Source organism: Chrysemys picta, chromosome 1 (genome assembly GCF_011386835.1).
Source record: "Chrysemys picta bellii isolate R12L10 chromosome 1, ASM1138683v2, whole genome shotgun sequence".
Lineage (NCBI taxonomy): Eukaryota > Metazoa > Chordata > Testudines > Emydidae > Chrysemys > Chrysemys picta.
Window position 1 is genome coordinate 6,213,821 of NC_088791.1, and position 27,350 is coordinate 6,241,170.

The window sequence follows — 27,350 nt, forward strand, 5'->3', positions numbered from 1 at the left end:
ATGGTGATTGATATGAAAATCCAGAGGTGGATAAGGAATTGGTTAATGGGGAGACTGCAGCGGGTCGTATTGAAGGGTGAACTGTCAGGTTGGAGGGAGGTTACTAGTGGAGTGCCTCAAGGTTCAGTTTTGGGACCCATTTTATTCAATCTATTTATAACTGACCTCGGAACCGATTGCAGGGGTGGGCTGATAAAGTTTGCGGATGATACGAAGGTGGGAGGCGTTGTAAATTCGGAGGAGGATAGGGATATTCTGCAGGGAGACATGAATGAGCTTGTGAATTGGAGTGTCAGAAATAAGATGAAATTTAATAGTGAAAAGTGTAAGGTGATGCATTTGGGGATGACTAACAACAATTTTAGTTACAAGATGGGGACGCATTGGTTAGAAGTAACGGAAGAGGAGAAGGACCGGGGGTCCTTGTAGACCACCCCCAGGCAGCGACAGCCCTTTTGCACCAACCATCACCATCACCCAGTGAGAGCCCATTATGTAACTGCAAATGTCTACATCCCATTAAAGCATTTAATGTTTTCAAATGTTGGATTTAGTGTATTTTCAAATTATTACAAATTAATTTTTGAATGTATTTCACTGGTTATTTTTTACATTTCCAAATACATGTTACTAGAGTATTGCAACTTTTTTTTAATGGAAGTGGCCCCCAAAATTGCTTTGTATATGATGCAAATTGGAAGAGTAAAGTAAAAAAAATCCCTTTTCACGGATTCACACAAAAAAAAGTGAAACAGCATGCCTCAATCATGCAATAGATCAATTTGGCACATTAGCCAGGAGGAAGCAGACCGGGAGTGTTTTCCACCACAACCCCATCCCTCCCGTTTTGCAACCACCCTCCCAGAGGAAGCAGACCGGGAGTGTTTTCCACCACAACCCCATCCCTCCCGTTTTGCAACCACCCTCCCAGAGGAAGCAGACCGGGAGTGTTTTCCACCACAACCCCATCCCTCCCGTTTCGCAACCATCCTCCCAGAGGAAGCAGACCGGGAGTGTTTTCCACCACAACCCCATCCCTCCCGTTTTGCAACCACCCCCCCCCCCCCGCAGAGGAAGCAGACCGGGAGTGTTTTCCACCACAACCCCATCCCTCCCGTTTTGCAACCACCCTCCCAGAGGAAGCAGACCGGGAGTGTTTTCCACCACAACCCCATCCCTCCCGTTTCGCAACCATCCTCCCAGAGGAAGCAGACCGGGAGTGTTTTCCACCACAACCCCATCCCTCCCGTTTTGCAACCACCCCCCCCCCCCGCAGAGGAAGCAGACCGGGAGTGTTTTCCACCACAACCCCATCCCTCCCGTTTTGCAACCACCCTCCCAGAGGAAGCAGACCGGGAGTGTTTTCCACCACAACCCCATCCCTCCCGTTTCGCAACCATCCTCCCAGAGGAAGCAGACCAGGAGTGTTTTCCACCACAACCCCATCCCTCCCGTTTTGCAACCACACCCCCCCCCGCAGAGGAAGCAGACCGGGAGTGTTTTCCACCACAACCCCATCCCTCCTGTTTCGCAACCATCCTCCCAGAGGAAGCAGACCGGGAGTGTTTTCCACCACAACCCCATCACTCCCGTTTCACAACCATCCCCCAGAGGAAGCAGACCGGGAGTGTTTTCCACCACAACCCCATCCCTCCCGTTTTGCAACCATCCCTGGACCAGTGACAGGTGCATGAGCAGCCCAGTCATTGGAATTAAGCAAGGAGAAGCCAGTGGAAAAAATGAAAAGGGGCCACTCTGGTCTCACCTTGGGCTCAGGGGCATGCTCCGTTCCCCCAAACCTTACCTCCCTTTTCACGGATTCACACACAAAAAAGTGAAACAGTATGCCTCAATCATGCAACAGATCAATTTGGCACATTAGCCAGGAGGAAGCAGACTGGGAGTGTTTTCCACCACAACCCCAACCCTCCCGTTTCGCAACCATCCTCCCAGAGGAAGCAGACCGGGAGTGTTTTCCACCACAACCCCATCCCTCCCGTTTTGCAACCATCCCCCCCCCCCAGAGGAAGCAGACCGGGAGCGTTTACCAAACTGCTACGCTGCGTGGCAGAAACCGCTCCCAGTAGCAAAACGGGAGGGGAGCATTTTGTGGGGCTACACCCCCGGGGGAAGGGGACGGGGCAGCGCCCTTACCTGGGAGTGGGACCCGGCGCGGCCAGCTGCGCTCGTTCCCCGGAGCGTGTCCGCAGCCCCCCGGTCACAAGCGGCGCCCGGTCACCAGTGTGTGAATCGCTGGATCTGCAAACAGCTGAGGAGCCGCGATCGGTCTAACCAGCCCCCCTCGGCTGCTGCAGAACCCGCCCCGGACACGGGAGAGAGGGAAGTGGCCAGGAAGTAACCCAGAGAAAGAAGCAAGAGAAAAGCCGGTGCCACCCACCCACGGCCTGGGTGTCATCGTCTGTTATAGCTACGGTAGTAACACTGAGACACCCTTACGTCAGCGCAGCTCTTCAAGTCAAGCCCAGGGCTGCCCAGAGGATTCAGGGGGCCCGGGGCAAAGCAATTTCGGGGCCCCCTTCCATTCCAGTCCCAGCCCTCTCAGAACAGGCAGGGAGCCTGCGTTAGCCAGGCAGCACCACCCACAGGACTTTAACAGCAGTTTGAAAATACTCTAGTAACATGTATTTGGAAATGTAAACAATAACCAGTGAAATACATTCAAAAATTAATTTGTAATAATTTGAAAATACACTAAATCCAGCATTTGAAAACATGAAATGCTTTAACGGGATGTAGACATTTGCAGTAACATAATGGGCTGTTGCTGGGTGATGGTGACGGTTGGTGCCAATGGGCTGTTGCTGCCTGGGGGTGGTGCTGCTGTTGCCCAGGGCTGCGTGGGGAGCTGGGCTCTGGGTCGGGGGGTGCCCGGCTCACAGGGGCCGGGCTCAGGGCGGTGGGGAGATGGGGTCGGGGGGTGTCCGGCTCAGAGGGGCTGGGCTCGGAGCTGGGGGTCAGGGCTGTGGGGGGGATGGGGTCGGGGGTACCCGGCTCAGAGGTGCTGGGTTCAGAGCTGGGGGTCAGGGCTGTGTGGGGGTGGGGTCAGGGGGGTGCCCGGCTCAGAGGTGCTGGGTTCAGAGCTGGGGGTCAGGGCTGTGCGGGGGTGGGGTCAGGGGGGTGCCTGGCTCAGAGGGGCTGTGCTCGGAGCTGGGAGTCAGGGCTGCGGGGGAGATGGGGTCAGGGGGGTGTCCGGCTCAGAGGGGCTGGGCTTGGAGATGGGGGTCAGGGCTGTGGGGAGTGGGGTCAGGGGGGTCTGGCTCAGAGGGGCTGGGTTCAGAGCTGGGGGTCAGGGCTGTGGGGAGTGGGGTCAGGGGGGTCTGGCTCAGAGGGGCTTACCATGCTGCTTACTCCCGCCTCCCCCGGAACCTCAGCGCGCCACGTCCAGGAGCGGCCCCGGACAGCGCTGCAGCGGCCTGGCTCCACAGGACCTGAGTTCCCGCCGCTTGGCCCGGAGCTCGGAGCCCCGCCCCCTTACCACGCAGCTCTGAGCAGGAGGAGCTCAGGCCACGCGGCTGCAGCGCTGTCCAGGGCCGCTCCTGGATGCTGCGCGCTGAGGCGCCGGGGGATGGGAGAAGGCAGAGGTGGGGGGAGCCTCCGACATTCTCGTGGGGGCCCCTGCGGGGCCTGGGGCAAATTGCCCCACTTCCCCACTCCCGGGCGGCCCTGCACAAGCACCACATTGGCTGGGAGCCAGGGCTGAGGCAGCACAGTGACCTTGCAGAGAACTGGCTTTATTGCCATCTGCTTTCCAGTCCCAGCCCTCTCAGAACAGGCAGGGAGCCTGCGTTAGCCAGGCAGCACCACCCACAGGACTTTAACAGCAGTTTGAAAACCACTGACTTAGGTGAAAAGGGTAAGGGGAGAATTTCTGTGAAAAATGGATTGTTGCTTAGAAAGATTCCTGAAGAGGAAAATCTTCACGGTAGTTTTTGCAAGCAGTTTGCTGCAACGGATGGATGTGGAAGTGATTTGATTGAGTTAACTCAGGGTGAATCACTGCATAGAGAAAGCAACCGTTTGTTTGGGAGACTTGTTCCAATTCCTAACTGCCAGAGTCTTTCTGAGGTGTATAGATCCACTCTTGCAACTTTTTCCCAGGTTCCGGCTAGCTCCCTGGCTGGTGCAGCTTGGCCTAGAAGATGGCCTATAGGGCTACTCATGTTTCTACTAACCTGGCCTTCCCAAACTGCTGATTAGACAAAGCCATCAGCTCAGAAGGCTGCCTAGGCTCATCTAAAATTTCTTTGCTTTCCCCTCCCTTAACAGATAAACTGCTGTTTTCCACAAATAGTGTCTCCTTCCACTGAGCTACTTTAAGCACATCACTTTTACCTGGGTCAGGCTGACTTTCCCAAGCTTTATTAGCCAACAATGTATCACTCACCAAAATGTACCCTCTCCTTCCTCAGTTAGGGCTTTAACCTGATCAGCAATTTTAATTTGCTCTAGAGAAACGTCTTCCTGAGCCTTATCTAATGCCAGATTCAGGTGTGAGATACCAGACAGACAATTAGGAATTTTTTCCCACATATGCACTGGTTTTTTGCACAAACAGCTATCTTCCTCAGACAAACATTTGGAGAAACCCTCCATAGGCAAATCCTTGCCCCTAGTAGAGACAGGTTCAGGATTTTTTCCTTCCTGTGATGCGTTTATGTCAACAATTTGACTGAACAAAGCTTTAATATCATCCCCAATCAAAAGATCCTTTGGCAATAACTTCCTTACACCAGCTATAACTTCGTGTTTAACACCATTCCATTCAAGATGGATTCTGGCTAAAGGCACACGTACAGTAAACTCATAGAGGATTACAATATTCTCACACTGATCTGGTAAATAATCTTCCTCTTTGACAAGATCTGCTTTGACAAGAGTGATGTTAGAAGCTGTAATTTGCCCTAAACAGCTTTTACCATTGACTTTTACATTCTCTGCACAAGTTATGGGGTTACCTTCACCTGAGCTCATAGTAAAAGCATTTACATAAAAGGTGGCAGCGTTGGAGTAAATTTGGTTACACACAGTTAACTGCTTAGAGTCAAACAACCTACCAACGTTGTTACAAACTGGATAGATTCTATCCCCATCTTTGCTGCTGAGAGGAGCTGGCTTTTCAAGATGATACACGTTCATGGGGAATAATTGCAATCCCCGATCCCCATCACGAATGGGGTTCAACGGGTTACCCGCACCTGTCGGCGTGGGGTAGACACACGCTGAGCCAGTCAGTGTAGCGCGCGTGCAGCCCCGGACATCTAAGGGCATCACAGACCTGTTATTGCTCAATCTCGGGTGGCTGAACGCCACTTGTCCCTCTAAGATGATACAATTCCTCCTGTTGTTCCTTTATTCTCTTGAGTTGTAGCTTAAGTCTGTCCACTTTTGCCTTCGCTTCTACTTCCTGTAATCTAAGCTATACCATTCTTTGTTCATGTTCAAAACACAGGCGTCCTCTTTCAGCAGCTTCTCCTTCCATATCGCTATTTTTTGCTTTTGTTCAAGTTCTAGCTGCTGGTTTCTCACTGCAAGCATTCGCTGGCTCTGTTTCCTTATCACCGGCAATTAACAGCTTCTTCAGCTCCTGCTCTGGGGCCTTTTTCTTAAAATACAACCCTCTCTGTGAGCACAATTCTTCCAGGCTTTTTCCTGTCAGGATCTTGATCATGGGTCACTCACTGTAACTGATTTTTAACCCTTAAACTCTCCAATATCAAAATTAAATGTTGACATGCGTGTGGTTCTGATCCAATCAGTGATTTGAGCATTGGCCTGCTAAACCTAGGGTTGTGAGTTCAATCCTTAAGGGGCCCACTTAGGGCTCTGGGGCAAAATCAATGCTTGGTCGTGAAGGTAGGGGGCTGGACTTGATGACCTTTCAAGGTCCTGTCCAGCTCTATGAGATAGGATAGATTTATTTATTTAACCTGTGGTAATGTGTATCCAAGCACGACTACGCCGCTGTGACCGGGGTCCTAGTGGGGAGCCAGCTATGGTCACTCAATTAGAGTGAACTGCAAAGAATGGGGCAGACAAACCCCAAAAGCTGGTGGATATTCCAATACTTAGATTTACCAAGCCAGCATAAAACAGCTTCATTACCTTACTAGTTACTCAGAAGTCCAAACAACAGAGTTCCCTTAAAGTGATCCAGCCTCAGGCCTCCATCCAGGTACCCACGTCAAACATGATGAAAATTTCTGTAAATCTTATTTCATCATATAAAAGAAAAGGTTCTACCAATCCCAAAGGATCGGACACATTAGCTCCCAGGTTAACAAATGTTTCAGATCTTACCCAAATACACGCTACAGCCAATTCTTTTAAACTAAAATCTAAAGGTTTATTTATAAAAGGAAAGAAAGGGGAGAGTTAAAATTGGTTAAAGGAATCAATTCCATACAGTAATGGCAAAGTTCTTGGTTCAGGCTTGTAGCAGTGATAGAATAAACTGCAGGTTCAAATCAAGTCTCTGGAACATCCCCAGCTGGGATGGGTCAGTCAGTCCTTTGTTCAGAGCTTCAGTTTGTAGCCAAGTCCCTCCAGAGGTAAGAAGCAGGATTGAAGACAAAATGGAGGAGATGCAGCTGCCTTTTATAGTCTCTTGCCATGTGGCCTCTGCTTCCTTTGTTTCAAACACAAGCTGCCCAGCACATGGCTTGGAAGCCTTAGTTCTCTCCATAGGCATTTCCCTACATGCCTTGCTGAGTCACAAGGCGTATCTGCCGTCTCTCAATGGGTCAATTATATAGCTGATGGTCCTTAATGGGCCATCAAGCAGGCTAGGCATTGCTGAGGCCAAACTGTCTGGGGCGTCACCCAGAAACAGAGCACAAGTTTGAAATACAGACATACAGACATAGCTATAACTCATAATACAAAGGTGATACACACATATAAACAGGATGATCATATCTGGCAAATTATGACATCTTTGCAGATATCTTACATGGCATATCTGGCTGATTACTTCGTGGGCATTACTCCAGGAGCAAACATTTGTAATCCAGGTATAGAGCCAATACTCATAACTTTAAATACAAAAATGATCCATGCATATAGACAGCATAATCATAACTAGCAAATCATAACCTTGTCATAGACACCTCACACGACAACCTTTGTACAATATTTGCTGCAAATATATAACAGTAGTTGCAACAATGATCTATATGGTCATATTTTAATGATAATGTCACCGCTACTTTCTTTCCTTTCCTGTCTTTACTTGGGTAGATGGCAATGGAGTCCCCTAGCTTCCGGCTAAGCTAGGGAGGAAAAGTGGGTGGATAGTTTTCAATGGCTTAAGAAATACACACAGAAGCTGTGGAAGAGGGATAAGGGAAAGGAGAGAGGGATTGATAGGGGACAGAGCCAGAGGCCCATGAAGTAGGACTCCAGTATCTAAGCAGGGTAGTTTGTCGGTAGGACTCCGAAAGGGTCAGCGCTTCCCAGTTGGGTTTGGGAACTCATGTAACGTTGGCGATTCAATATGTTTTCCTTATAGCATTTCAACTCAAACACATTCTGCACACGCACAGCGCTGTACATACAATGGAATCCTGACTCGTTCCCATCTCTCTGCACAGAGCGGAGCAAGTCTCGTGCGACCCGATGGGGTCGTCCCTACTACCTAATTCATTATGCTGGGAGTACTGTGGTGGGTTTGCTTGTGAAGGAGCCCATCCAGAATGGGTCTCGTGACAGGAGGAGGGATATGGGGAGGTGGCGAGTTGTAGATCATATGCCCCCACTTCCCCATCAGGGCATCTGAGCGATTTGATCATTTGTTCAAGCTGATGCCGCTGTAAATCCCTGTTCAGGCCTTTGCAGCCTGCTTAGATCCCAGAGTGCCCGCTGGCAGCATCTCTTGGGGGCAAGGATAGCTCAGTGGTTTGAGCATTGGCCTGCTAAACCCGGGGTTGTGAGTTCAATCCTTGAGGGGGCCATTTAGGGATCTGGGGCAAAAATCTGTCTGGGGATTGGTCCTGCTTTGAGCAGGGGGCTGGACTAGATGACCTCCTGAGGTTCCTTCCAACCCTGATATTCTATGATTTTGTCTCACTGACGCAGCCCCCAGCTCATGCACCAGCAAAGTGAGGCCAAGAGACTGGGGCAATTGAACTGGGGCAGGGCGTGGCACAGCTGGCTAGGTGTAGTGAGAAGCTGTTAGCTCCATTGGATCATCTAGGGTACAAATGAGCTGGTACCTCCAGGGGCTCTGGAACAATTTGTATCATGGGGGTGGTGAGAGCCATTGAACCAAACGGTAAATCCTGTATATGATGGAAACCACGTCAAGCCAGGGGGTGCTCCCTGGTACCCTTTGGTTTAATTCGGACAGGATTTTGGGCACAAGAATATCAGGGAACCTGCTGCCACCCTTATGGAAGGTCTGGCAGAATTTAATGGAGAAGAAAGCTGCAAGACACTATAGGAAGTCTCTTAAAATGTATAGCATTTAAGAGTGAATGCAACCCTTCCTGTAGGTTTTTGAGCCATCCTATAGAAAGAGATACTTCTCTATGAAGTTCTATAGGGTGATCCAAAAGCCTATGGAACAGCGACTGTTTTCTAGTAATTTTTAATAGGGTTTTTCCATAAGAACAGGAAGGCCCCCACCCACAGAAATCTTGGGCCATTACCTTCCTCTATGGGCAAGAAGGAACAGCAAGGTCTCAAAAAGCATACAGAGAGTGCGTGGGATGGGAGAGAGTGCAGCAAAGGGGACCCCGCCCCATTCTGCAGCTGCATTTGAAAGGTGCCAGAGGCCCACTTCAGGCCATCTCCTAAGGCAAGCGGCACCAGCCAATGGTCTTGCTGGAACCTTATAAAAAGTTGCAACCTCTATGGTGTCCCAGCAGATCTCCCGAGGTCAGCTCACAGGGCCCCGGGCCGTAGTGCTTTGCCCTTCGCTAAGGCACACTCGAGCACCACCCTGCTGGGGTGTTAAAATCCAAAAATAAAGGAATGCCCCAAGCTCAAAGCAGGGTCACCCGCTGAGCCTTCAGCAAGACCCCACCTTGCTACTCAGGGCCTTTCTTCACGCAGCCAGGCTTTAATCCGGGGGGGTCCCAAACTTTTTCCCCTGAGACCCACCTGTGCAGCTCTGCGGCCCACTGTTTTCTTGAGGAAAATTATTAATTTTAATTATGACATACCTGTAAACTATATGTACCTGCAGGAGGCCAGTACTCACAGGTGCATCTTTACACACCCCTCCCACCCCTGGCCCTTCCGTGCTGCGGCCTGAGGGCAGGTGCCTCCCCTCCACCCCATTGATGCCCAGCCCCCCTTCCCTTACAGAGCCAGGGGCAAAAGCCTTGACCTCACCCCCCAAATCAAGCCAAAGCTCCATGTCCCCTCCCATTACCATAAGCAAGGTGCCCCTGGCTCTGTCCCCCAGGGGCGCTGGTGGGAGGTGGTTGAGGTCCCTTGGTGTTGCTAATCACCAGGGGCAGGCGCAGCACATTCCTCTCAGCCTGGGACTGCCACAGCGCCAGCTCAGCCCGCAGGGCCCGGTTCTCCTGCAGCAGGCAGAGCGTCCCCCTCTTGCTGGGGAGAGACCAGGGGTGGGGGGCAGAGAAAGAAGACAGAACCTGATACCCCAGTCAGAGCAAGGGTCCAGCCACAGAAAGCCCCAGCCTGGCCCTGGGGCAGAGGGGTGGGGGTGGTGTGACACCGAGTCCAGGTTGGTCCAAGATGGAGGACACTGATAACAAATGGCTCATGGGGGCTGGAAGGGCTGGGCTGTGGCATATGAAGAGTTAAGGGTGTTTCGGAAGGGGTGGGGCAGCCCTGTTGTGGGGAGAAGTTGGGGTGTGTGGATGGAGTAAGGCAACCTAAACACCTTTGAGGATCTGGGCCTAAGAGACTGAGTAGTGAGAGAGACTATGGGCATCATGGGGACATACCCCCCACAGCTGCACCCCCTTTCCAGTGCCCCACTGCTGTTGCCTTCTGTGCACACCCCGGACGGATAAATCAATCAGGTTGTGGATGACGTCACATCAAGTAACAAGACGTAAAGTTAGTGGTAACAATTTGTTTTCCTGTTTGAAGTAGTAAACGCTATTTAGTTCATTCAAAAAGCCAAAACTAAGTTAAACTTTTTATTTTTACATATTACATTGGAGAACTATTTCACATAGCACCTGGTGTCTGAAACATACAATAAGGCTACAAACCATACGGCTCCTAGACAACAGCACCAGCTAAGGCTGGGATACATCACACAGAATTCCCGGAGGCCTCTAGTTCCTGGAGAGTTACAGACCCAAGACAAACGAAGTTACAGAACCAAGACACTCGTCTCTAGATAGTGAACAGCTCTATATGGAAGTTTTACGTTGGTTGGAATGAGATTAGAGCTGGTCAATTAGTGCAAATCACTGTTCATAAACAATTAGCTAGATTTCAAACCACTGTAGGATTCATCCATGCTAGAGCCCCGTTGTTAATGACTGGGGATGAAACTCCCCTCCCCCGCCCGTGTGCACAGAGACTGTAGGAGGCAGGTGCATCATTTCTGGTTTGTTTATGGGAGCACCCCCATGGACTAGGTACTTCCCAGTTATTCAAAGGGTTGGTCCCTGCCCGAAGGCGCTCACAAGCTCAGGGCGGACAGGGGAACGGAGGTTATAGAAACTAAAACAACAAATAGGAAATTTTAATGCCAGGTAACTGGATTCGCTGAAGACAGCGCAGCAGAGGAGGGCCTTTAGGGGTCTGTCTATACTGCACATTATGTCTGGGTCTGTGGGAGCTGGGCTTGTGGACTCGGTGTTTTCAGGCCCACACTTGAGCATCCACACTGCATCGTAAACGTGCATGCCCTCTCCCTCTACCTGTTTGTGGTGGATCTTCACTGACTCAGGCCTCCAGCCAAGTCATACACAGTCTGTCTGTGAGATAAAAGCAAAGCAAACCCCTTTGGGGTACAAGTTCACCTGGGGCCTCTCTTAGTGCCCTCTGCAATGTCTCTCAGTTTGTCTCCGCTCCGCAATAGAGCGGTGTCTCAAGGCTCTTTCCCTGGAGGCAACATCTTCGCCCTCTCAGGGCCTTTCTGGCCCCAGCTCTGGGGTGCCTCAAAGTCCAGGCTACTTTCCCAGTGGCTGGTGGGGGGGACCTGGGCCTACCCTCTACTCTGGGTCCCAAACCAGGGACCCTATAGATAGCAGCCATCTGCAATATCCCTTTAAATACACCGCATTGCTGCTACAATTCCCTGGGCCACTTCCCTGTGGCTCCCACACATTCTTCTCCCTTAACTCAGAGCTTTGTCCTGGTGGCGTCCCAGCATCATTCACTCTCCTCCAGCTCTAGCAAGGAACTGGTCTCATTCGGGCCTTGCAGCTCTTCTTATACTAGCTTGCTGGGCCCTGATTGGCTGCTTCCCACACAGCCGCTCTAGGCAGCTCAGAGGACCTCTCTACTGCCCTTTTCTGGGGTGGGCTGTGGCAGGGCCACAAGGACTCCAGCAGTGGGTCTCAGGGCCTAGTCCACCCATCACACTTGGATGGGATCAGCATTATGTAGGTGCCAACCTACTGAGGTGGACACTGGACCTATGTTTTTATAAAGTGTAGTTTTTCTAAGGCTGTAGAAAATTCTCAGAATTTGACCTTATCTACAGACATGTTTCCCAGCCACCAGTGATTTCACTGTTTTTAATACTGTTTATGACGCCCTCCAACACTGTCACAGGGGTGTGATGCTGGTAGACCAGGTGCCTGCTCATGCCAAGGTCCCCATGTCTCACCTGAACTCTGACACATACATGGCTGGGACCCATCTGGCTCACCCGTGCGTTAGTGTTGTTAAAACAGGTATTAGAATTATAAGGATGTGTTGAGGGTTTACATTTTATTAAATGCTTGTGAGCTGCTGTCAGCATTAATCTCACTTATGGTGTCTGTATCCTGTATTCTAAGGTAATATTTGAGTGGTTGTATTGTGAGTCTCTGTGGGTGACTATGTAACTCACCTGACAGGAAAGAGACATTAAGTAGTATGAAGTGCCGCTCTGCGACTGAAGGTGTTACACCCTGCCCAACCAGAAAGACCCAATGACACCAGACGAACTATTGTGGAACATTAAAGAGGACAACGGACTTTGTTGTTCTGCTCTTCCCACCTGCGAAGAGGAGTCAGGCAAGGGGATTCCTCCCAAGAACTGAATTTGCAGCTCAGAGCACATGGGAGAAGGGGAATAAAAAACCCAATCAGAAGAAAGTAGGTATCTCTATAGTGCTTAGACTCTGCGGGGCAAGGCTTTCTAGGCATAAGCAAGTGGTCTACAACGCTTAGCCTGGGTTAGCCCTAAAGGTCATATAGCGCTCGCTTATCAATGCTTCTATTACTTTTGAAACTTAAGATTGTAACTCATTTGTGTGTATGCGTTTACTTGCTTTAGCCTTATAAATAATCCGTTATTTTCTTTTCCTATTTAATACATTTTATATAGTTTATTATAGGATTGGCTACAAGCCTTGTCTTTGGTGTGAGCTCTAAGGTGCCATTGACCAGGGCAAGTCAGACCTTTGGGACTGGGAGTAACCTGGATATTGCTGCGATTCTTGGTGCAAGGGACCATCTCTCACACAGATAAGCTCCCCTGGGCGGTGAGACAGATCGGCGTACCCCAGGGCACTGTCTGTGACTCCATGGTTAGGCTGTTACGGTGCCTGAGGAGTTTACACTTGATAATTGGTTGGTGAAATCTAAGTATAGACCTCACAGCCAATTTGGGGTTTGTGCCCTGGTTCCTAACAGTCGGTACGCACCCTCTTGTGTCCCTGCAGGCAGCGTTCTATTTAGAACAGAAGAAACTACAGTAACTCCTCACTTATCGTCGTTCTGTTCCTGAAAAATGCTACTTTAAGTGAAACCATGTTAAGCGAATCCAATTTCCCCATAAGAATTAATGTAAATAGAAGGAGTTAAGTTCCAGGGACATTTTTAAAATATATACACACATATATACAGTATACGTTTTAAACAAACAATTAAATACTGTACACAGCAATGCTGATTGTCAAGCTTGGTTGAGGTGGTGGAGTCAGAGGGTGGGATATTTCCAGGGAATGCCTCACTGCTAAATGATGAACTAGCACTCGGCTGAGCCCTCAAGGGTTAACACAGTGTTGTTAATGGAGCCTCACACTCGACAAGGCAGCAGGAATGGAGGGAGGAGACACAGCATGGCAGTGGCAGTTTCCCTGTGGAAACTGAATGTGCTGCTGAACCCAGGCTATCCCACGGGAGCACACCACTCCCTCCACTTTCCAGAGTGCCGGGGTGTGTGCATGTGTGTGTGAGACAGACAGACACACACACGGCCTGTGTGGGAGAAGGAGAGGGAGAGGGAGAGACACACACCGTGTGTGTGTGAGAAAAAGAGAGACGTGCATTGCCCCTTTTAAGTAGACCAGCAAGTTGAGACAGCAGCTGCTGGCAGCAAGCTCCCTCCATCCTGAGCCCTGTCGTGTCCCCTCCCCCTCTCACTCTGTGGAGATGGGGTACAGGAGCGGGGGGAGGGAGACACCCTGACATCAGCACCCCTCTTCTCCCCCCTCCGGCACAGCAAGCAGGAGGCTCCCGGGAGCAGCTCCAAGGCACAGGGCAGGGGCAGGGCACGGCAGTGGGGGGGAGGAACACCTGAACTGCCCAGCAATTGCTAGCCTGCTGGGCGGCTGCCGCACAGGGAATTTAGGGGAGCGGGGAGCTGATAGGGGGGCTGCCGGTCCACCCTGCTTCCAAGCCCCCACCAGCCAGCTCCAACGGGCTGCTCTTCCTGCAAGCAGTGGACAAAGCAGGCGGCTGCCAAACAACATTGGGCAACTTTAAACAAGCATGTTCTCTGATTGGTCAGCAACGAAACAACGTTAACCGGGTTAACTGAGGAGTTACTGTATTTAGAATAGAATAAACCAGAGTCTTGACATCTGTTCCAGCCTATCTCCTGAAAGTAGGCCACATTGGTTCATATTCCTGTCACGCTATTTCCTCCTATTTCTATGTCTGTCTGCTAGCAATTGGGCAATGTTCTTTTTTAGTGTTATCATGTTTTCTTTCATTTGGCCACTTAAATTTTCTTCATCCTCAAGTTCATTCTGTAAATTCTGGAGAATATAAAGGACAAGCTCGCTATCATATCTTTGCAATTCACCAGGTAAATGCTGCATTCTGTCGGCCACATAGCTGACCAGCCTTTCGTCGTCTGTAATCTTCATCACAACCTTTAAGTCCTCTCGATGCTTCAAGAAGTTCGTAATGTTTTGGGTTTCCGCTTCGCCAATATAATTGTGACACAAACTGAAAAGGCAAACGAAACGATTATCAGGTCTCTGCTTATAACGTCATTCAGCCGCACAAAGAGCCATGTCATTGACTCTTTGGGAGATGGTGCGGCCTAAATCCACAAACATGGCCATTTTTCCAGCCAGGTTCCAGAAACGCGGTTGGTTGCCCACCATTCTGCTTTCCTCCTTCACGTTTGGGTTTATTTGTTCTGCCATCCCACAAGCAGGAAGTGCAGTGGGTTTCCTGCACCTGCTCCTGTGGCTTTACTCAGTGTTTCTGGCAAGCGCTTAGAAGTATTAATTGACTAACCTTCTACTTTAAAATGAACCTTAAGAAAGAACAAAACATTAAAACAAGCATTTATATCGAAACTGAAACTGAGGGAATATACAAACCAAAGAATTAAAAGCTATGGTTCCCTCCTTTTTGGAAGCAACATATTACAGTTTTTTTATTTTCAGAACAACTTTTATTGATGAGAAGGAAAGGGGTAATTTTACATTTCCTTTTGATGTGTAAAGAGTATTTATCTTTTCTGTTTTTAACAGACACACACACGGTATAGTGGAGGGGAGGGAAATACGGCTTTTGATGAGGTCTTTGGAAAACTGGATGCCAGGTTAGTCAGATCTGGATGCTTTGGCTGGCAGGTTGACCACAGCACCTCTTGCTTGGACTTTGCTTTACGTTTTGGTTAGGGACGTTACTTGGGGTTTGGGGTTTTTTTAAGACCGGACAGGACTGTGGTTATTTTAGGTTGCTGTGCTGATGTAATGTCGTTGATTTCAGGAGCGAGAGAGGGACAGGACAGAAGGAAAGAAATACCAGGGCAGAAAGTATCACAACAGGGAAGGGCGGCAGCGCAGCAGCTCACGTGCCTTTGCGCAAATTGCCTTTGCTGGCAATTAGGTATTTTTATTGATGGGCTGGGGACCGGGTGTTGCGATGCTTCTTAGGCCGTGCAGGTGAAAAGCAAAGCTTTAAACAACAGCAAGGGCGGCTGGCCTTCCTCTTGGGAAGACAGTTTTTCAGTGGTGTTTTTTTACTTATTCTGAGGCTAGGGAAGATGAGCTGAGCTGACCTGGGATACAAGATGGGATGGGAGATTAAAGTAACCCCAAAAGGGGAAAAGTGAGCAGCATCGTTTATTTCCTTATTATTTTGTTTAGAAATTAGGCCCAATATTTGCCACACCGATTTTGGTTCATTAATCTTCGGCTTCACATTTTTTTGTTCTTCCAAAGCATGATTCCAACAGTCCTTGAATGAGATTAGGGCGACCTTTTTGTTTGGACTAATTTGTTTTTTTGTCTGGGGTTTTGTTTGTTTGTTTGTACTTGTTTATGATGTTTATTATTGAAATAACATTAACTTACTTTTTATTAATATGTATTACAGGCCATTGTAATATTTTATGAACGTTTATATATATATATTTTATAATTGAGTTTATAATTATAGTAAATTTGTTGGCCCGATTATTATAACATAATCCTTTTTAAAAAATGAACCAATTCTGCCTAGGATTGAATATTTGTTCATAAAACTAAAATTACAAACAAAAACTTTATTTTAGTTTAAGCATTTAGAAAAATGGGGGGAAAAGGTACTTGGTTATATTTTAAGGCTTGCAAATTCCTTATTTTAAAATTAGGATTTACAAATTTTACCTGATTAAATATTACAAAAAGTTATAATTAAACTTTTTAGATGTTAATAAAGCTCAAGAATTTACCAGCTAAAACCAAACTTAAACCTGCTGCTATGATATGTCTGTAAGATGTTTAAGAACGAATTGGCTTGTATTATTTTTGTAGGTTGTATGCTCAGAATGGGCAAAGATGGAATTCCCCCCCCTTTTTTTTTTCTTGCTTACACAGTGTGAGCTGTACATTTACACAGATGATGAAAATTTTACGCAATAGTGGTTAAACTTGCTTACTTGGAGAAAAAGCCCTGATGACACATTACCCAAGTGTGTTGTCTTCTTTAAAAAGAAGCAATAAAATGATGGAATTTTTTAACCACTTTTTGCATTTGCGAGCCATCGGAACACCCAAAGGTGGCAAAAACAGGAAAAAAGAGTTATGAAAACAAAACAAGAAGAAAAATTGCAAAAACAAACCAATTAGAAAAATTACCAAAAAGTTTGGTGTTGCAAGAGCTCTTGGTTTTGGTGGTTTAAAATTTAATTTACCATTAATGCAGTAGCAGTTTTGAATTAAGCTGGTATTTTGTTAACAAGGAAGGATTACCCACGATTTTATTTTAGTATGAGTTTGCCTTAGCAACTAATAATTTTAAATACTTTAAGTTTTACTATATTTGTTTTTTAAAATACTTCATTACAGTTTTAAAATGATTACTGATTATGAAAACTACAAACTATAAAATAAAAGAAAAATATGAAACAAAGCATTTGTTAAAAGATTTTTTTAAAAATATTAATTTTAAAACAAGTGTTAAAAAAAAGTTATTAAAAGCAAAATCATTATCGGTTTACTTTCCATGCTTATTTTGAACAAGCTGAACATATTCAAAAATGTTAAAACAAGCTTCTGGCAGTCAGAGGTTTAGGGACACCCAGATTATGGGGTTGCATTTCTGACCATCTTGGCTAATAGCCATTGATGGATCCATCCTCCATGAACTTCTCTAGTTCTTTTTTGAAACCAGTTATACTTTTGGCTTTCACAACATCCCCTGGCAACGAGTTCCACAGGTTGACTGTGCATCCAATGTAGAAATACTTCCTTTAAACCTGCTGCCTATTAACTTCATCGGGTGACCCCCAGTTCTTGTATTCTGTGAAGGGGTAAATAACACTTCCCTATTCACCTTCTCCACACCAGTCGCGATTTTATAGCCCTCTATCATATCCCCCCTTAGTCGTCTCTTTTCCAAGATGACCAGTCCCAGTCTTTTTAATCTCACCTCATATGGAAGCTATTCCAGACCCCTAATCATTTTTGTTGCCCTTTTCTAATTCTAATATATCTTTTTTTGAGATGGGGGCAACCAAACTGCACACAGTATTCAAGGTGTGGGCGTACCATGGATTTATATAATGGCATTATGCTATTTTCTTTCTTATTATCTATACCTTTCCTAATGGTTCCTAATGCTTTTTTGACAGCCATTGCGCAATGAGCGGATGTTTTCAGAGAATTATCCACAGTGACTCCAAGATCTCTTTCTTGCGTAGTAACAGCTAATATAGACTCAATTTGTATGTACAGGTGGGATTATGTTTTCCAATGTGCATTACTTCGCATTTTTCAACAGTGAATTTCATCTGCCATTTTCTTGCCCAGTCACCCAGTTTTGTGAGATCCCTTTGTAACTCTTCACAGTCAGCTTTGGACTTAACTAGCTTGAATAATTTATTATTTTCTGCAAACTTTGCCACCTTACTCTTCATCCTTTTTTCCAGATCATTTATGAATATGTTGAACAGCACTGGTCCCAGTACAGATCCTGGAGGGACACCACTATTTACCTCTCTCCAATCTGAAAACTATTTATTCCTACCCTTTGTTTCCTGTCTTTTAACCAGTTACTGATCCATGAGAGGACCTTCCCTCTCATCCCATGACAGCTTACTTTGCTTAAGGGCCTTTGGTGAGGGACCTTGTCAAAGGTTTTCTGACAGTCCAAGTACACTATCTCTACTGGATCATCATTTGTTGACCCCATCAGAGAATTATAATAGATTGGTGAGGCATGATTTCCCTTTACAAAAGCCATGTTGACGCTTCTCCAACAAATTGTGTTCATTTATGTGCCTGATGATTGTGTTCCTTACTAGAATTTCAGCCAATTTGCCTGGTACTGAAGTTACGCTTACCAGCCTGTAATTGCCAGGCTCACCCTTAGAACCATTTTTAAAATCAGCATTACATTAGCGGTGGACATTTGGTGTAGAAGTGTGTTATCTGGAGAAGGCCACTGGATAAAGCAGAAGACGGAAGGCTGATGTCACTAGGAGGGGCAGAGTTAAGGTGGTCAGGTGTCTCCCTTAGAGAGGAATACAGTGTATACACTATTAAATGGCAAATCATTTTCTTGCTTGTGGGTTTGTGTCAAGTGTGGTGTGTGTAACCATCTTATTTTTTGTATATCAATTTTCTACAGTTGTTGGCCTAGGTTGGTGTAGATGTGTTGGCGCAGGGTAAGAAGTGCAGTCACTCACTAGTAAGATTTTCTGCGCCCCTCGTTGGCTCACAAAACTTCCTATGTTCTAGGACAAAGTCTGACAGAAGTCGTGGCTCCTGACAGAAGATTTTATCCATACGACAGATTTTATCTGACAAAGATTTTTTCCGTAGGTGCATAAACTTTCAGTTGTGACAAACAACAGCTAAAAATGTCCCTAAATCTCATTATAAACCCTCACCGAATTACAGCTTGCACCAGATCTACTCAGGACACGCCTGTCTACCACATTTTGGGCATGCTACATGCTTTAAAAAAAAATCAACAATGAAAGGTCAGACTGCCATGGACAAATTTCAACCAGAGCCCAAATTCAAAGACTTCCCCTTAAAAAGTTATGAACAGAAACCAAGCAAAATTCAAATTGAATTTACACAGAAAATTCAAAAGGCATAAAACTAACCCTGTGGGAAATTTGTTACCAGACCCCCAAAAATAACCCAACAATGCCTTCTGCGCTCTTTGTTTCCTGAAAACTCTTCAATGTTAATGTTGCAGTTATGCATATTTACCCATCTCCTCCCCACCCATCATGTCACCAAATCATAGTTTTATGTAGGAAGTCTTTTGGTTCTTCCTGATTATTATTAATACTTAGCATATTGTGATAGACAGCTAAGGTTTTTTTTCTCCCTTCTGTTTTTGATGCCATTTTCCAATTTCTTATTTGTGAAAGAGAATGCTCCCTGAAAAAAAAAAAAAGTTTTCCATAACAAGATATTTCATGTTGCAAAAACTCACCAGACTTCTCTGCTGCTCCCTATTACAGAAGATAACTGCTCCAGTCCTGCATCTCCCAGACCGCACCCTCTTAGGTCTACTTTGTCTAGAGTGGTTTTCTCCAGACTGTACTGCAAGGTTCCAACGTCTGCAGCACTGGGGAGGGTGTTATACAGAAAAATGTGCTCAAAGCAGCGAGACACATATTCTGTGAGAGAAGCATCGTGCAGTTCAAAAATGCAACGGAGAAGGTTTCGTGTAGTCGTTTGACTAAGGTCTCTCGCAACGCGGTGTTCGAACCACTTCAGAAGGGAGTTTTTTATAGCACCATTGAGTGGAACCGGATCATGCAAGAGGCTTTCAGTGCTTCTGTAAGGCAAAAGGCCCATGAAAAACCTGATGAAATTGTGCAATTTTTCCACATGATTGAGTGTGACTTTCTTTACGAGACTTTCCTCTTTGTAATTTGCAAGGATATACCCTAAAACCCAGGCATCCAGGCACTGTTTAAGCTCCTCCTCCTCCTGGATTTCCCGGACACAATACAAGGCAGCAAACATGTCCCTTGCACCATTATGGCAATATGCAAAAATTTCACCACCTCTCTCCACCTGAGAGATGAAACTGGAAAAGCACTTTGTGAGAAGTTTGGGATCAATATGACATCTCTCAAGATCCTCTCTCTTTATTTCCTGTACACCAACGAGCAGATGCTCATAGGAAACTTTCCCCAGTCAATAGATAATTTCTTTAACATGCTCTGGAAGTTCTAGCGATGGTAGAAGGCCAATTGTATCCGTTTCACCTGATTCTATGCTCACACAACAGTTTTCTTTACTTTCTCCACGGCTGATCAAAACACTGTTGTGTTCCCTGATAGCACGACTTTTGGAAATTTTCATCAGTGTGTCCCGTAAGATTTTGATTTGAAGAGGAAATAAGTACAATGCCAACAATTCACACCTGCTTGCTGAGTTAGAGTTTGGTTTCAATGTCGGATTAACTAAAGTAAATGTATCATAGTATTGCTTAATATGATCAGCAGTGCATCTAATGATAACAAATAAATAATTAAAATGCTTGCAAATTTCACTCACTGCATGAAACTGAGCAGACAACAAAACATCTATGTCTGGGAGAAGATTCCTGGTTATGAGTTTGGAGAGCAATGTATTTACAGGCAAGGCATCATCAATACAATATCAACTTTTCTACTACTGTGGTACTGGGTGTAGTTCAGATCATACTTGAACTCATTCAGTCCATCGAGAATAATTAATATTTGGTTGTTATTGAGTATATCTGTAAGAACTGGAGATAGCTCTTTGCACTTGTATTGCAGGAGCTCTTGCATACTGATTGGATTCTCAATGGAGTTCAAGTCACTAAACGGTATATAAATCACGCCGCTGTAGAATATCTTGTTTTTTCCTGAAGCCCATTTCTGCAGGAGCCTTCTGGAGATGTAGCTTTTCCCCGTTCCAGCACCTCCCACCAGTAACATCCGCGTGGAACGTTGCTCTTGGGTAGTGAAGAGGTCTTCTGAATGAACGGTATCCACACGCTCCTGGCTTCTGTAAATATAGTTTATTATTTCTGTAGCTGTGTGCCGCTTCTTCTCTTTTATAATGATAGTTTGGTTTAAAATGTGACCCGAATCTCGTTTCCTGCAGAGTTTGATTGTCTTACGAATCGCTTCTCTGTAACGTTCAAGAGCTTCTGCAAGATAAAAAGCAAAATTAGAGGAAGTATCTGGGGTCTGAACAAGATACATGTTTCTGTATTAGATAGTCACAGATAGCAACCACAATAGTTAAGGCTGCAAAACAGTTTCCATTCTAACTCCCAGTTTTCCCATTCTATCTTCTGAAACGTGCACCTTTTGAAACAAAATTCTTCATGCTTTGCCCCGTGCCTAAAGAAGATAAACCTACCTACCAACCAACCATCTATCTTGAACAATCATTTTTTAGTTGAGTACTAGGCAAAAAATGTGGCCCACTTTGAAAAGATATTCCTCCCACATCTTGTTTTCCACGCAGATAAGTCAAAAACAGTTCAACTTTGAAACTTCAAAGTTGGTAGTGAAGGAATCATTATAAGGAGTGCAGTTTTGCTATGTTTAAAGAAATCAGTTGCAGTCTAAGTGACTGAAAAAAACACTTCAAGCATTCTCAGTGGCATCTTAAACATTTTTAGAAACAAAACACGGCGCGGACTGTTTAAAGAAAAAAGCTGAGATCACTTGTAAGGCTCTCACAATGCTAGCTCGGCTATAATCCACATGTTTTGTCTGCTTAACTGTGTGACTAATCACAGAATCATAGAAATGTAGGACTGGAAGCGACCTTGATATATCATCTAGTCTAGACCCCCATACTGAGACAGGACTTGTGGTTCTCAACCAGGCGTACGCCTACTCCTGGGGGTACAGAGAGGTAATCTGGGGGTACTCAGCTTCTCTAGATCAAGTGTTTCTCAATCTGGAGGCTGCAACCTCCAGAGGGTTGCATTGTGGGTGGCAATCAGGGGCCCCCATGCCACAGGGGGCCCCACAAAGCTAAGTTACATGCTTCAGCGTTGTGTGACGGGGCTCAGGCTTCAGACAAGGCTCACAATTGAAAAACAGGCTCAAGCATTGCACTGAAATGTAAGTACAATATCTATATTCCAGTCAATTTATGTTATAATTATATGGTAAAAATGAGAAAGTCAGCACTTTTTCAGTAAGCGTGGCTGTGACACTTCTGTATTTTTGTGTCTGATTTTATAAGCGAGCAGTTTTTAAGTGAGGTGAAACTTGGGGTACGCAAGACAAATCCGATTCCTGAAAGGGGGACATTAGCCTAGAAAGGTTGAAAACCACTGATCTAGACCATCCCTGAGAAGTGTTTGTCTAACCTGCTCTTAACAACCTCCAATGACTGAGATTTCACAACCCCCCCAGGTAATTTGTTCCAGCGCTTAACTACATAATAACGGTAGACCAATGGTCCATCTAGCCCAGTATCCCATCTTCTGACAGTGGCCAATGCCAGGTGCCCCAGAGGGAATGAACAGAACAGGCAATCACCGAGTGATCCATCCATTGTCGACCATTCTGGCAAACAGAGGCTAGAGACACTCAGAGCATGGGGTTGCATCCCTGACTATCTTGGCTAATAGCCATTGATGGACCTATACTCCAGGAACTTATCTAGTTCTTTTTTGAACCCTGTTATAGGTTTGGCCTTCACAACATCTCCTGGCAATGAGTTCCACAGGTTGTGCATTGTGGGAAGAAATACTTTGTTTTAAACCTGCTGCTTATTAATTTCATTGGGTGATCCTTGGTTCTTGTGTTACGAGAAGAAGTAAATAACACTTCCTTAGGCACTTCCTCTACACCAGTCATGATTTTATAGACCTCTATCATATCCAAGCTGAAAAGTCCCAGTCTTTCTAATCTGTCCTCGTATGGAAGCTGTTCCAGACCCCTAATCATGTTTGGTGCCTTTCTATTTCTTTTCCAATTCTAATATATCTTTTTTTATATGGGGTCACCAGAACTGCATACAGGTCTAAACCTTCAGTTAGGAAGTTTTTCCTAATATCTAACCTAAATCTCCCCTGCTGAAATTTAAGCCCATTTCTTCTTGTCCTGGCCTCACTGGTTAAGGAGAACAATATATCACCTCCTCTTTATAACAATATTTTACACACTCGAAGATTATTATCAGGTCCCTCCTCAGTCTTCTCTTCTCCAGACTAAACAAGCCCAATTTTTTCAATCTTCCCTCAGAGGTCATGTTTTCCAGACCTTGAATGATTTCTGTTGCTCTTCTCTGGACCTTCTCCAATTTGTCCAGATCTTTCCCAAAGTGCGATGCCCAGAACTGGACACTGTTCTCCAGTTGAGGCCTTATCCGCATGGAGTAGAGCAGAAGAATTACTTCTTGTGTCTTGCTTACAACACTCCCGCTAGTACATCCCAGAATGTTTGCTTTTTTTGCAACAATATTACCTCGTTGGCTCGTATTTAATTTGTGATCCACTATCACCCCCAGATCCTTTTCTGCAGTACTGCTTCCTACGTCATGTCCTAGTAACATGGGTTTTGCATTTATTGTCTTTCTTCCCTTTCCCTTCCAAGGCATCCTTGCGCCACTGCTGCCGTAACAGTACCAAAGAACTCAGCGCAACATTCATTATGCAATCACTGTTGCATTCCGTAGTGTAAATGACTGCTGCAAAGTTCCATGTGTGAAAACAAGAGAATCCGAGAGCGACCAATGAGAGGGGCTGGATGGGGGACGGAGCCAGAACGGGGAGGTGCAGTATATGAGGAACCCGGCGGCAATGAGGGAGGGGGGAAGGGGAGCTGGGACAATAATGACTCCCCCGGAGGGTGAGAGATGGTGGGATTTTGGGGAGAGGAGGCAGATGAGTGGCTGGGGAGATGTAGCTTGTGGCTAGCTAGGGGAAAAAGTTGGTGGCCAAAGAGGAGCTGTTGCTGGGGCTCTAAACTTGCACAGCAACACTGCTGCCAAGCTGTAAAGCAGGATAGCAGTGCATCTGCTCGGCGGGTCCCTGAGCTGGGCAGCGCTCACGAGGGAGGGAGTGCTCCCTCTCACCGTGTCTCTATCGCTATTGGCCAGACCCTGCCAGCTTCAACCACATCAGGCGCCCCATTAGCTGTCACTAATATTAGACGTTCCTTCCTCTGCGGCCCATCTGACACTAGAGGGACCTCCTATCACACACACATGTCCGGTTCCTTCCAATAGAAGGCAGCAGGATGTGTATATAGATGCGTGCGCGCGCACACCCCCATAAGTACATTAAAGGTGAAAACCGACAGGGTTTACAATCCCATTAGCCATCCCCTAACAAGTATGCAAAATTTGCAGCATTTAGGTAAATTACCGCCGCCGCTTCTTTTTGCCAGTAAATCGGGTAAATCGACCTCTTTCGCCACATCCTTGAGTATCTCCGTGATACCTTGAGGGGATGTTCCTTTGTGGACATATTGTCCGATATATGTATCCTTACATACATATAGGGTCCTGAGATTAACTTTAAGGAACTGATCTTGGAACATAACTGGGGACTTTACAGTATTGGTAGTTGGTGTTTGCAGCTATCAGTATCTGCCCCAATCAGCTGCTGAAGGCAGGGTCCTGGAAGTAAGAACCCAGTGAGATCCTCCCTCCTGGGCAGAATTGGAGATAAACTTCCTGGCTGGATTTGGCGCTTCTGATGTATAGCGAGATCTACTTTCTATTATTGAGTCCATTGTCCTCCCTCAAAGAGTATTTGTAGCAGCTGCTGTTGGGATGGCATTTGTAATACGCTAAGTGCACACACAGGAAAAACTGTATTACCTGGGACCTTGGGATAGCAACCTAACACCGTCCTACAGACAGCAGACACGCAACAGGAAGGTGCTACATGGGACACCCCTTGTCCGGTACCTGTGGCAATGCAGGTCCCAGCCTACCCAAATAAATGCTATCTTCATTTCAAAAACTATTTACACTCCTTATTGCACATACCGTCGGATTTGGTGCTCCGGTGCTGCTGTTTAAAGGCCTGGAGACACCATATCACTAACAGGAGCAATGGGAAACCAATAAGGCTGTAGTGAGTTCTTCCATGTTTTAGATGAACTCCTTCCTCTGCAAAAGGGTAAAGATCTTTAGAGAAATGGAATAGCTTTCCATATTTCAAGTATAACCCAATATATTCCTGATGTGACATATAACCAGAAACTTTGGTATGGGATTAAACTTTTCAAAAGTGTAGAACAGACCATTGTCCGTCTTGGTTTTTTCCACCCGGACTCAAACACATTGCAAGGGATACATAGGACAGGGCCGGCTCCAGGCACCAGCTTAACAAGCAGGTGCTTGGGGCGGCCAAGGGAGAGGGGCGGCACATGCGGCAATTCGGGGGCGGCAGGTCCCTCACTCCCTCTAGGAGCGAAGGACCTGCCGCCGAACTGCCGCTGCCGATCGCGGCTTTTTTTTTTTTTTTTTTTTTTGCTTGGGGCGGCAGAAATGCTGGAGCCGGCCCTGACGTAGGAAATCAAGAGCAAAAACACAGCGAGGTGTTCAAGACTAAAGAAGGGCCATTGTGCTGGTGGGGGGAGAATCTTGGAGTGGAGAACAGTAATTGAGAGAGCTGGGGATTCAAGGGAGAAGCAGATTGCTGTGAGGGGAGGAATCTTCCCCCAGGGTAGGTACAGACAGTAGTTGTGTAGGATAAAGCAACTTTACTGTGGTGACTTGATCTCAAAGTACAGACATACCCACTCAGGCCAAGTCTATGCTACAAGGCTTTGTTGGCACAGCTGTGTCGGTCGGGGGGGGTGGGCAAAACCCCCAGCGTAGACACGGCTGTGCCGATAGAAAAGTGCTTCTGTCCACTTAGCTCACGTTGTTTGGGGAGGGGGTGTTACTACGCCAACAGAAAAGAATCCTTCCGTCAGCCTACGCTGTGTCTACATGGAGGGGCTCCGCTGGTACAGCTAGACCTGCAAAGCATTGTAGCATAGACACAGCCTGAACTGGTTTCTGGAGGGATTGGGTGACCCAGAGCAATGCCACTGGAGGAAAAGAGAAATAATTCATTTCAGTGGTGGGCAGCAAGAGCGGGACAGGTTAGAGAAAGATCAGATGGGCTGGTGTCAAACCTTTAGCAAAGGGCAAAAGTAGAAGAACTGAAGAAGACATAAAGGACCCTACATTTTAGCCTTAGATTCCCATGCTCAAATTAAGTCCTGTACCTGGGAGGTCTGGGGATGGGACTGGAGGGGTAGGAGCCACGATACACTGTTAAATCGATCACACTTTTAAAAGGTCTGGATGTAGGATCTTCAAGCCTCATTATAAAGTGGCTAATAACGATCATCCCAACTCTCACGCTTAGTATTCAGACCTGAAATGACAGCTCTTCAAACAGCCAATGTCCCTGGGAAAGTGACACTGAGGTTTGTTGGCTCTTTCACTCAGGACATTTGTAAGAGCAGGTTTCGTACGGGCGGATTCCAGTACGGCGTACCAGACACAGAAAGCTGCACCACCTGTTCACGAGGCAGCGTCTCCTCATATAAGAAAGCATGGCAGGAGTCGTTTCCTGTATCGTTCAGGGTCAGTCTTTTCAACAACAGAGATGCGTTGCCTTTGGAAAATTCCTGAGGGAAGAGCTGGGTTCTCTCCCGAAATCTTTCTCCTTGATGCTCCAGATGGTCTTTGCCGTCATAGAAGCTGTGGACTATTTCCTGAGTTTCTGAGTCCTGCCAGTTCACAGTCACTTCTTCAAGATGCACGACACCTTCCCCTCCAACAATGCAGGGCAGGAGCACGTCTTCGTTTACAACCTCTTTAATAACACAACACAGACAGCCTGGCAAAAGATCAAAAGAACATGGGATTGGTGACTGCAATTTGTCTCTTCATTTTCTCACACCGTTTTTTGTTAACCTATGAAAGTGGCACACAACCTACTGGTATGAGGTTGGGTTCTGCACCATTAAACTCAACAGGAAAGTTGTAGTGGAGGCAGGTTTAGTCCCACAATGACCTGTCAACATTCACTTGAATCTAGATTGCTCCCAGAATCAAGTCTAGGAGTGTGACGTTGAGTGAAACAAACATCCGGATATATCTCCTATTACATTTGCTCTTTCCAAAGATTTTTCTGCTAAAGCCACGCTCCTTTCCCCTGCTTCACAGCCAATCATCTCCTTGTGCCTCATGGAATGCTGACAGACCCCGGTCATCATCAGCTGGGATCAAACCTGGGACCTCAGGAGTTTAAGGCATGAGCCGCTACCGCATGACCTGAAAGACACCGCTCTCTCAGCCAAGACTGCAGCAGGTTCATCAATCGCTACCTGGCCTAGCTGCCACTGGAGGGGGATGGAGCACTGCAGCACACCACACAGGCAGGGGGTACACTCAGAACACTATTAAAACAAAATGTGGAAGACACTCCCATGTCTCCGAAGACACTCCCATGTCCAGCCAGGCAGAGCGCTCTAGACTGGGAACCGGAGGGGGCCTGGCCTGGGGGCGGAGCATGGGCAGGGCCACGCTAGGCTGTTTGGG

General features: G+C 46.6%; 1 protein-coding gene and 1 long non-coding RNA gene across 3 annotated transcripts in view; both read right to left on the reverse strand.

Moving 5' to 3' along the window:
• LOC135980945 (uncharacterized) overlaps positions 1–27,350 on the reverse strand; it is a 266,851-nt gene that overhangs the window by 183,144 nt on the left and 56,357 nt on the right. The window lies entirely within an intron of this gene.
• Positions 9,411–26,172, reverse strand: LOC112061248 (uncharacterized). Of its 2 annotated transcripts, XR_006173453.2 has the most exons (4): positions 26,027–26,168; positions 24,795–24,917; positions 19,282–20,979; positions 9,411–14,337 (listed from the first exon to the last, which is right to left on the reverse strand). It is a non-coding gene; the product is annotated as an uncharacterized LOC112061248 (long non-coding RNA). The 2 variants fall into 2 exon arrangements; XR_010589274.1 differs by lacking the exon at positions 24,795–24,917 and having other exon boundaries at positions 9,412–14,337; positions 26,027–26,172.